The 10,077-nt window shown below is 38.2% G+C and overlaps 1 long non-coding RNA gene and 1 other non-coding gene across 2 annotated transcripts; both read left to right on the forward strand.

Annotated features, from left to right (window-relative positions):
* Nucleotides 1-345: 345 nt before the first annotated feature.
* Nucleotides 346-1,521, forward strand: LOC147862140 (uncharacterized). Its single transcript, XR_015530044.1, has 2 exons — nt 346-657; nt 745-1,521. It is a non-coding gene; the product is annotated as an uncharacterized LOC147862140 (long non-coding RNA).
* A 6,502-nt stretch (nt 1,522-8,023) lies between these two features.
* On the forward strand, nt 8,024-8,095 carry TRNAD-GUC (transfer RNA aspartic acid (anticodon GUC)). The gene has a single exon. It is a non-coding gene; the product is annotated as a tRNA-Asp (tRNA).
* Nucleotides 8,096-10,077: the final 1,982 nt, after the last annotated feature.

The following is a 10,077-nucleotide window of genomic DNA, read 5'->3' on the forward strand; positions in this document are numbered from 1 at the left end:
GTATGTACACTACGTTTACAACAAACAAGAGAGAGGAGGTAGTTCTATAGAGGTAACATTGCAAGAGAGGGTTTATGTTGTCATAAGATCCTCACTACTGAAAGTGAGGCCAACAAATGTTTTTTGTAGAATCATGTTGTTTTAATATGCACACTACGTTTACGACAAACAAGAGAGAAAGAGGGAGAGGGAGAGGGGGTAATGTAATTTTATAGAGGTAGAACATTGCAAAAGTAACAAATTAGCAAATTGAGAGAGGGAGGGAGGAGGTGTGTGTGTGTGTGTGTGTGTGTTTGCAACTTGTGTTGGTGAGAGAGGGGGTTAAAACTACTTGCAAGAGGGCTACAAAGTAAAGAAAAAAAGGTGGTGTTTAGTATTTGTTCGAAGTGTGTGGGTGGGGTTTGGGGGGGGAAGGCATTTCTATATAAAGGAGTGAAGTTCAAGAGAGTTGTGTGTAGCAATTGACACTTTTTGTTTTGGGTCGATCAAACACTTCCAATTAATAAATTTTCAACTTGATTCAACCAAATTCATCATCATCATCAATCATGACAGTGAAGAAAGTAGCGCTAATAAGTCTAGAGGGTGTGGAATTTGTACTAGATAGGAGCATGGCCATGGCTTCACCTTCCCTCAGATATTTAATTCAAAACAGTGGTAAGACCTAAGTTATAAAAATAAATCAATCATGGCATCAATCAATCAATCTAACTCTAATGTCAAATGTCTATGTGTAATTTGTAGATGAAGAGGTTTTCCTTGACGAAGAGAAAGTGAGATTGAAAGTTGATGTGACCTCTCCCACTCTAGAGAGACTTTGTCGAAGTCTTTGCCTCCAATACATTGACTCACACAGTCAAGCCAATCGAGAATAATTCATATCATTCATCATATCATCATAAAATCAATATCTTGTCATTGGTTTCATGCCCTTAATAGTATAATACACATTTGTGTGAACCTATATAGTAAAGTCTATCCACACCATTGATTTTACCCCTCATAATTTCAATATCACCAAATCAATACACTAGCCTTTATTAATCAAGACCATCAAACCAATGCCCACAAGCCACAATTGGTTTTAGCCCCCACTACTTTGAAGACATTTGCCATTTCTGTATTGTTGCATACTAATCAAGTCAATCCCACTACATGCATGCACTTTAAAAATGCATTACCCACAATTTCATATCCTTACTTTGATGTAGCATGTTATATACTCTATCCCCCAACAATCCATATATCTTGACCCCTAATCTAACTATCTTATTGTCCCATATAACTATCTCAAATGATCTAACTACCTTTTTTCACTACCAAATATAACTATAATATACACTTAACCTCCTCCTTAACCAGAAGACCAAGTTGTCAATCAATGTCGAGCATCAACATTAATTGTGTCAAAGTTTACCAAACATCAAGAAAAGGATTGTGTTTAACAACATTACTAGCAAATCTAACTACATTCAATGAGTCTACTTAGGAAGTTGTGTCATTGATCCACTATAATCTGTACCATCATCATACATATATCAATCTATTTGGAAACCATCCCCTCATCTCCGGTATCTCTATAGTCATGTTATAGTAACATTAAATCATGCAATTTTCATCTTATATAACAACTCAAAAGACATTGCATAGTCATCCCCAAATGCCAACCCTAACCCCCAAAATCTTGCACCTAGAGTTGCTAGGGTAGCTCATCTTACACTTACAATATTACTGCTCAATGTTCTACACATCCAAGATGAAGAGAATGGAAGTCCTTGCATAGTGTTTTCAAAGAACCACTACTCTATTATTGACATTGGAGCATGATGAGTAAAACTTCAAGACAAAACTAAATGACAATACGACCCCTTCCTCATGAGTATATCTTAATCATAGTAACTAGGGTCAATCATATTTCTTTCGTACTATAGAGGGAATATCAAATAATATATATATAGTGTGTTGAAATTACTAGACCTTATTTAAATTATTTGCATAATAGTGAGGACACCTAGTTTCATATAAAAGGGGACATATAAGCCATTTGGTATCAAATTCAATATCAATTCGGTATTCATAAACAATAACCGATAAGGCACACCCCTCCAATGGAGCAAATGCATGGTATTTTAGAATAATCTATGAACTTGAATTTGAAGGGAATGAAAAACCTTGAAATACCCTAGACGTTTTCATTGTTTCCTCAAATGCTTTGAGTTTTCGTTATTTCATTCAGTGCAATGATCGTAGTTTAGCACAAACAAAAGAAATTCGGAACCATAACAACAATTACGATTGAAATCATGTAAAATTGGAATGTTATGATGGCACAAAGAGGTATGCATATCTCACAATATAAACTATTGAAGTTGAAGAAAGGCAACATAAGAAGCCATAAGAATAAGTGTAACTCTATTCATATAGCACAACACATCAGTCACACTTTAGTCATGAGATTACATCTTTGTACGACACATCTAATAAATTTGTTGTGAATCGCCACCCACGAAAAGAAATGAAAAATTGTAGCCACCTTCTCCATCAAAACATAAGTTAGTAACTCCACACCAAACCCCAAAAAATGCAATCATCAATGTCTAAAAACATCAAGAATATGATTATTCAACCTAATCAATACTTTGCATGCATCTCCTCAAGAGTGGAATAAACATAATTAAAGAAATAAGATTACTTATGAATTAGGTGGTACAAAAGTTTGAGTTCATGTCCATATTAGCATTTTCAAAAAATGCAATGCATTTCAAGATCTCTTAATGTAGTGTTCAACGTAGAGCCATAAGACCTAGAAATGTGATATCTATATCTCCTACTTCCACAAGAAGATTTATTTCTTTTCGACCATTGGAAAAGCTAACAAGCATGGAAGTGCTTTTCATAATAGAAGAATATTCCACTAGCAAAACATCTATACCCTATATTTTGATAAATAGATATCTCACCAAGAATATAATGAATCAAATGGCTAACTCCCCAACATCTTTGAATGCTAGACGTCACCAAAAAAGAGGTTGATCATGGACATTCCTAGTAACTATGTTAATCCATGAAAATAATCTCTATATTTATTACATTGCATGATGATCTAAAAAACAAGCACATGCATTATACATATTCCAAAGTCATTGAACAAAGTTTACATGTAGAAGAGAATATTAGTGCAAATGATATAGATATATAGGCACATTCCACTAGAGACCCAAACAATCTCCAAACAAAATATGTGGATAATAGCACTTCACGAAAAAGGCAATAACAAGATAATAAAACATTGAGCCATGAACTTCAAGTGAATGTGTTAGTGGAAGCTCATGCAAAGTAGTTTTTTAATTCTTTGTATTTCACACACTAATCTAGTTGTGTTAACATTGTTTGATCAAACTACTAGTAAGAAAGGAACGTGGTTGTAAGGATAAACTCCGATATTTGTTTTAATAAGAATGGATTTTATGCATATGAATTTTTATTTATATCTGCGTAGACCTATACACCAAAATATAGAACTATTAATATGTGCATTTCTTTTTCTTTTTTTCCCCCAAAAAAACTCCTTCCATTAGTTATAAAATTTTACAGATTGAGAGTGTTATATAAAAATCCCTATAGGGACGCGATAGTTCCATCTTATGTGGATGCCCACTAACTCAAGAAAGGGAGAGGACGAGCATTGTTGGATAAAGGCTACTTGTCTTTCAACTCCAGCGGATCCTTCTGTGAGGCCATCTATTGGCTCTTTAGAGTGGCTACAACTTCAATCCATATCTTTTGCATTAACATTACATGATGCACGGTTTGGTTGGAGAAGACCCATTTGCACCGCTATTTTAATAGAATCAAAAGAGTTATTGGGCTGACCAGTTTCAACCCAACTTGAGATTTGACGTTAATAGGAGTTGAGTGGATATTGTTGATGGTGGGAAAAAAATATATTGTGCTTTTATCACCAAAGGCATCCCCTCTTCCTAATGTTCGTACTTGTCAACTAGGGCCTACCATGATAACAACATACATTTCCCCACTTGATTATGCCTTACACCTGGCATAATTTCAATAGGTGGCCAACCCCCACCATATTTGATGGGTCTCTGGGCAGTCCTGTAAAGTGTGTCAATTTGATTCTAGTGCATTTGGGCACACTACACAATTAGGAGAGCTAAGATTCCCACGTTGCCACGCTCCAAACGGTAATGACCTATGTATTAATAGCCATTGGAACGTGGTAATTCGCCTAGCGTGTTGTTGTTTCTAGATTTTCTGTCATACCTTTGTAGCAGCCAGCGCTCGAGCGGTTTGAGTGGCTAGAACGTGACGATCCAATCTATTAATCGTGAATTGGAAGAAAGGGATGACTTTGCTTCCTTGACCTGCATAATGATCGTGCCACGTCCATTGCAAAGGGTCCCAACTGACCGTACATAGCCACGTGTTTTCATTAGTACATATGTGCCATTCTTGTTGTACTTTCATTGGATCAGGATCTACAATCCATTTAGGACTAATATATGCGAGTACTCGAATTGCCATATTCAATGTTGGTGTCTCATTGTCTCGCAATTCATGGCCTTCAATCCTATCAGGTGTTTCCCTACCTCTTGGGATCAAAGGACCCTCCTCCTCGTAGCCTATCCACTTCTCCATTGTCGTCCTTTGATTAGCAGCTTCTTAAGCAATAGAGGATTAATAATTTCAGATCTCATAGTCTATCTGCCCCTAATTCCATGGAGTATGTTGGCATGATCTTGTATTGGCAATGATGTAAACCATCTCCAACATTCTATACTCTTTCTTGAACTTTCTGCAATGCATCCCTATGACAACCCAATTAGTTGACTAGATTCATCTTTGATACATGGGTTCCACAAGATGCGTTGACTAAACCAGGCAGGTTTGGAATTAGGTCGATTGCACTTTAGCCCTCGTCTTATGTTACACCTAGCATTCCACATGGATGCATTGAATCTATCCTCCAATTGGCATGAGAAACTTGGTTTGAGATCCATATTTAGAATCCATCCTATTTAGGGGGGCGCATTGGGTGATTAGGGCTTTGGATTGTGAGAGGGGATCAATAAGACCCAACCTCCTCTCGACTTAGGTGATGTGAGTATAGGGCACACTACCTTGGCCCAACTCGAATGATCTTCCTTACCAGACCAAATGTAGTGAGTACCAATCACTGAATTTGATGTATACTTTCCTTGGAGATTGTCCAACATGATAGGTTGTACCATGCTATTGCAAGTAATACCTGGTTTACCACTATGGTACAACTTGTTAGCGAGAGTTTTTTTGAGCTCCAATGTATCAACTTTTGTCAAATGGAAACCCAAATATTTGGTGTTCGCTCCTTGATTGATCCACTTGAAAGTGGGATGGTGCCATGCAGATGTGTTTCATGACAAAGCCATATTGCACAAGATTTGTGCCAATTGATCATGGTGTTTGATCTCTTGCAAAACATGGCTAATCCACTTTCTAGCTTCTTTAGATTTTCCAAGTCCCCTTGCATGTAGAATGTGGTGTCATCGGCAAATTCTATATCTAGGGGGCTTTGGTGAGAGTGCGGCACAAGAAGACCATGTAGGTTTAGATGCCGTGAATTGAGAAAGCTAGAGAGTGCTTCAGCGTATAATAGAAATAAGGATGGAAGTAGTGGGCATCCCTATTGTATAGATCACGATATTTAGAAGAAGGGGTCCCTTTCACCTGTGAATGAAACACAATTGTTGGCATTCCTATAAAGGCCTGTAATATACTTCCAATCAATGATAAGGGCAATTCATTGCACCCTCTATACACAAGTTATATGTGCATTATTCTTCAAATGTACAGACACTCGTATAGGTACACACGTGTACGTATGTGAAATTCTTATATACTTCCAACAAATTATGAAGCAATTTGTTGCACCCTCTATACACAATTTATTTGTGCATTATTCTTCGAATGTAGACACATATACATATATATATGTACGTATGTGAATTTCTTATATTCTTCCAACCAACTATGAGGGCAATAAAGTGCACCCTATATACACAATTATTTGCATTATTCTTCAAATGTAGACACACACACACACACACACACACACATGTACATATGTATGTCCATACGTCCATACGTCCATACGTACGTACGTATGTATGTATGTATGTACAAACCCTTAAAAGTTACAAGTCACAATCGACATTCCTAAACAACCTATGTATGTGTACATCAATGCTTTGCATAATTGATGTAAGACCATATTCAAGGACATATGAATGCTATAACTTCATCATCATCACATGATAAATACCATAGACATGAGGAGGAGGAACTATTTGGAGAGAAAATTGTAATGATATTGCAAAACAAGCCACATAATCCATACGTCATGACCTCTGCTTCAAACCTTGCATATGTTGTCATCTTTCACACATGCTTAGCTTTTTCCATGTTGGGCTTATCGTAGCCCTCACAACAATTATCATTGTGTAATTGCATTTCTGGTTATAAAGGATGAAGTAGTTCCTTAAGTTTGAAGATTTGTAGAACAAGAATGGTTAATGACAGTAAGAGCCTATATCTATTTATTTCCCCAAATGCCCCAACATTTTTGTTATTGTGCACTAAATGCCCTTCCGTGATTGACTTCTATTAGAGGTAACAAAAAGGGATGAGATTGTCGCACAAATAACACATAATTGCTCGATAGGACCAACAAGGCATTTGGGGAAATAATGAAGCTTAGGTGCATGTAGAGGGAATGATGAAAAATTGAAACGTATTTTAAAATTCTTCCCCGCCTTTTTCTTTAGTACGTAAAACAATTATCACTTAGACATTGTAAACGAGTCTCTATCAATCTCTACAAAAGGAATGGCATATGCACAATCGATTAAAAGTGAATTCGATGATGAAATGAGTTCTCGAGAAAATAAAAAGCCTCAAATATCTCGGATAATCAATATTTCGTTCCATGACGTAGAAAATATTTTTAAAACACCAAACAAAAAGGAAGGGTTTTTTATAACTATACTAGTGATTTTGACGGAGATGGTCTTTTAGGAAAATTAAAAAGTTTTAAGGGAAATGCTTTGAAAATACCCCCAATTTTTCTTTATTTCCTAGATTCCTTAGGTTTTAGTTATTTCCCCATGTTGTGCATGAGAGATGTACAAGGCATCAAGAAATGCGAACTTTAGGAGTTTCGTTCTTTTACTTTGTTTCCTCGGGTGTCCTTGAATTTCCATTCTTTGTTGATATGTGTAAAAGAAGTTGGTAGATGGTTAAACTTGATGCTCAAGTTTTTTCTTTCTTCTCTTGATCAATTAGAGCTAGTAGCTACTATACATTCTTTGCTATTAAAGGGTAGTGCAAGCAAGTGATACAACAAGCTAAGGGACAAGAGTGGAGAAGTGACAAAGATGTACCAATGGGTGATAGGGGTTGTAAGAGAGGCGAGGTTTGATGTACATGACTTTTCCAACTCGTGCAACATTGGTGCTTGTGGAAATTGATGGTGGAAATGATTGCAAGGTAGTCATAAATGCTTCATATTGTAGTGTGGGCAGCTCTTTGTTAGGACCAATTACCAACTTGAAATCTTGGTTTGAACATTGCCACTATGTGTCAAGAGGAAGATAATTTCCTATAACATGTAGAATGTGATGGGGGGTGATTGAACATTTCCCATACATATGTCCCAATAGATTGGGTTCACGTAACATTAGTAAATAATATGGGCAATTTAAACATACATTAGCTGAAAATTCAGGAAAATGAATGCAATATAGTTTTGGGACATGTCCATAAAGCATGCAAAGCAATCTCATCAAGAATCTTGTGAACCAAATTCTATAAAATGGGAGCCATGGAGTGTGGCCTGAATCGATAGCAAGATCGAACTTGGATTCTTTCAAGTTTATGATGTGATACTACAATACCAAGACAATAGGAAGTTTAATTGTATAACTTTAAAATAGTTATAAAAAATATTTATAAACGCAATAATCAATCAGTCGTTGTAGTATAGTGGTAAGTATTCCCGCCTGTCACGCGGGTGGCCCGGGTTCGATCCCCGGCAGCGGCGCAAAATAAGTAGTTTTGTTTTGTTAATGTTTTTTCTCTCGATTTGTTTTTCTTTAACAAATCTTGTCGATTTTTGTGTTACTTTAAAACGCTCACACTAAACCATACATATACATATACATACATGCATATGTGTTTGTATATCTATTTGTATTTTGGCGGGAGTAGGGGATAGTTTGAAACCTACACTCGACCTTAAACCTGGGTTGGTTTTACTAATCGTTCGTAACGTTGTTGTGTAGTTAAGTGTGTGTTTGTGTAACACTTGGGGACGAAATGTCCTAAGTCGGAAGAACCTATAGACGAAATTTTTGGCTCAATACTGAGATTTTCAAGCCAGAAAATTTGTCTTGATTCTCCTAAGTGATGGGGATGGGTTAAGTTTCATGACTCCATTTTTTTGATGCAAAAGGTTCAATTAGACCGTCGCATGACTGGCTCAATTGTATAATATCAATAACTTGCAAGCATGCTTCAAATCTTGCCTCTCGCCAAATAATCAATTAATAACTTGCAAGCATGCTACGGTGAGAAAATACGGGTGGAGCAAATAAAACAAAGATGTACAATGTTTGCACATGCACGACGACGGAGATTGTAAATAACAATAAGGGAGACCAATGTGAAAGGTAAGGTACTAGAGTGCACCAAAAGGTTAGTGAGTACATCACACGTTGTAAGGTGGGGAGTAGGTAGTAGGGTGAGTGTGAGAGTGAAATTGGGAATTTAATGTACCACCTTCCCTAAAATCAAGGAAAATATCAGGAGGGGAATGTTTGACCCCCTTTATTGTAATGTCCCTCCCTCCTTGGACTATAAAAGGAGGTGAGGGGCTCTTCTAAAGGTCGTTAGGGTTTTGGTCTTCCTCATAGCATTAGGGTTTAGTTCCCTCTAGGGTTTTTGGGTTCTACAGTGACTATGATGGCTTGCCCGTGGAATCATTGTACCTCATTTTTGTGTCGATCGGCTCGATGTTGTGGGTGTAATAAATCTTGTTATTTATACAACTACCGCTATACATATCATGTGGTATTATCTCTCTCTCTCTCTCTCTCTACCGGAATTTGTGTGTGCGTGTGTGTGGGTGTACCCTTCCCTCTCCCTATCCGTTTCATCCGGTGCGGTTGGGATGACGACTAGGCCGGCGTCCTAGTCGGGGTGAATGACACCGACGAAGCTTGGTTCTCCCATCACCATTTCAGCTTGGTCCGAGACCCTGGTTGTCCCGCCCAAGCTGACTCGCAAGCTACAGAGGTTCGCGTCATCTTTTTGGTGAACCCAACGTGAAAGGGTGGTAGGGGAGGATGAGGATAGAAGACGAAGGTTTCACGGAGATGATGGAAAGGATATTGATGGATTTCAGAAAGGTTAAGATGAAATGAGACACGACTCATCAAACCGTTGAGAGTGTGGTCGATCGAGTCAGCCGTTTCAATGGGGACAAAGTCCAATTTTATCTGGAAGGTTACAAAATCGAGATGACAACGAGGGATGTGGACGAGGCGATGAGGCTGGAATATTTCTGTCAGGTGGTGGCCGTACGAATACATAGGGAGCTAGAGGACCTCCGAGAAGCTCATAGTTTGTGGGAGACCTTCGAAGAGGCGTTGTTGGAGGCATATGGCTACAAGAGGCTGAAGGGGTGGGGTTGGCGCGAGTTTTTCCAGTGAGTCGCATCGGTGAAGACCCACCGAGGTGCAACATAGGCGTTCCTAAAGTTCAAGCAGCGCTTTGCTTGGCTCTCGGAGCAGGAACAAAGTCTAGTGGGGGTGGATAAGGTCCTCCTATTTGTAAAGTTGATCGATTGGGGGGTAATGGATGGCCATCCAACTCAAACTTGAAGATGACAATGGTGCAAATGGCGTCATCGAGGGCTGGAAGGAAGTAGAGAGGGTATGTCGGTGGCTTGAGAAGAAGCGGACGGGATCCTTGCCGACCACGATATGGACCACAAGCGGTCAAAGGAGGGTGACATGCGACGAC

This window comes from Azolla caroliniana, unplaced genomic scaffold (genome assembly GCF_043228905.1).
Source record: "Azolla caroliniana isolate FFs.n. ecotype wild unplaced genomic scaffold, voAzoCaro1.0.p SCAF_7, whole genome shotgun sequence".
Lineage (NCBI taxonomy): Eukaryota > Viridiplantae > Streptophyta > Polypodiopsida > Salviniales > Salviniaceae > Azolla > Azolla caroliniana.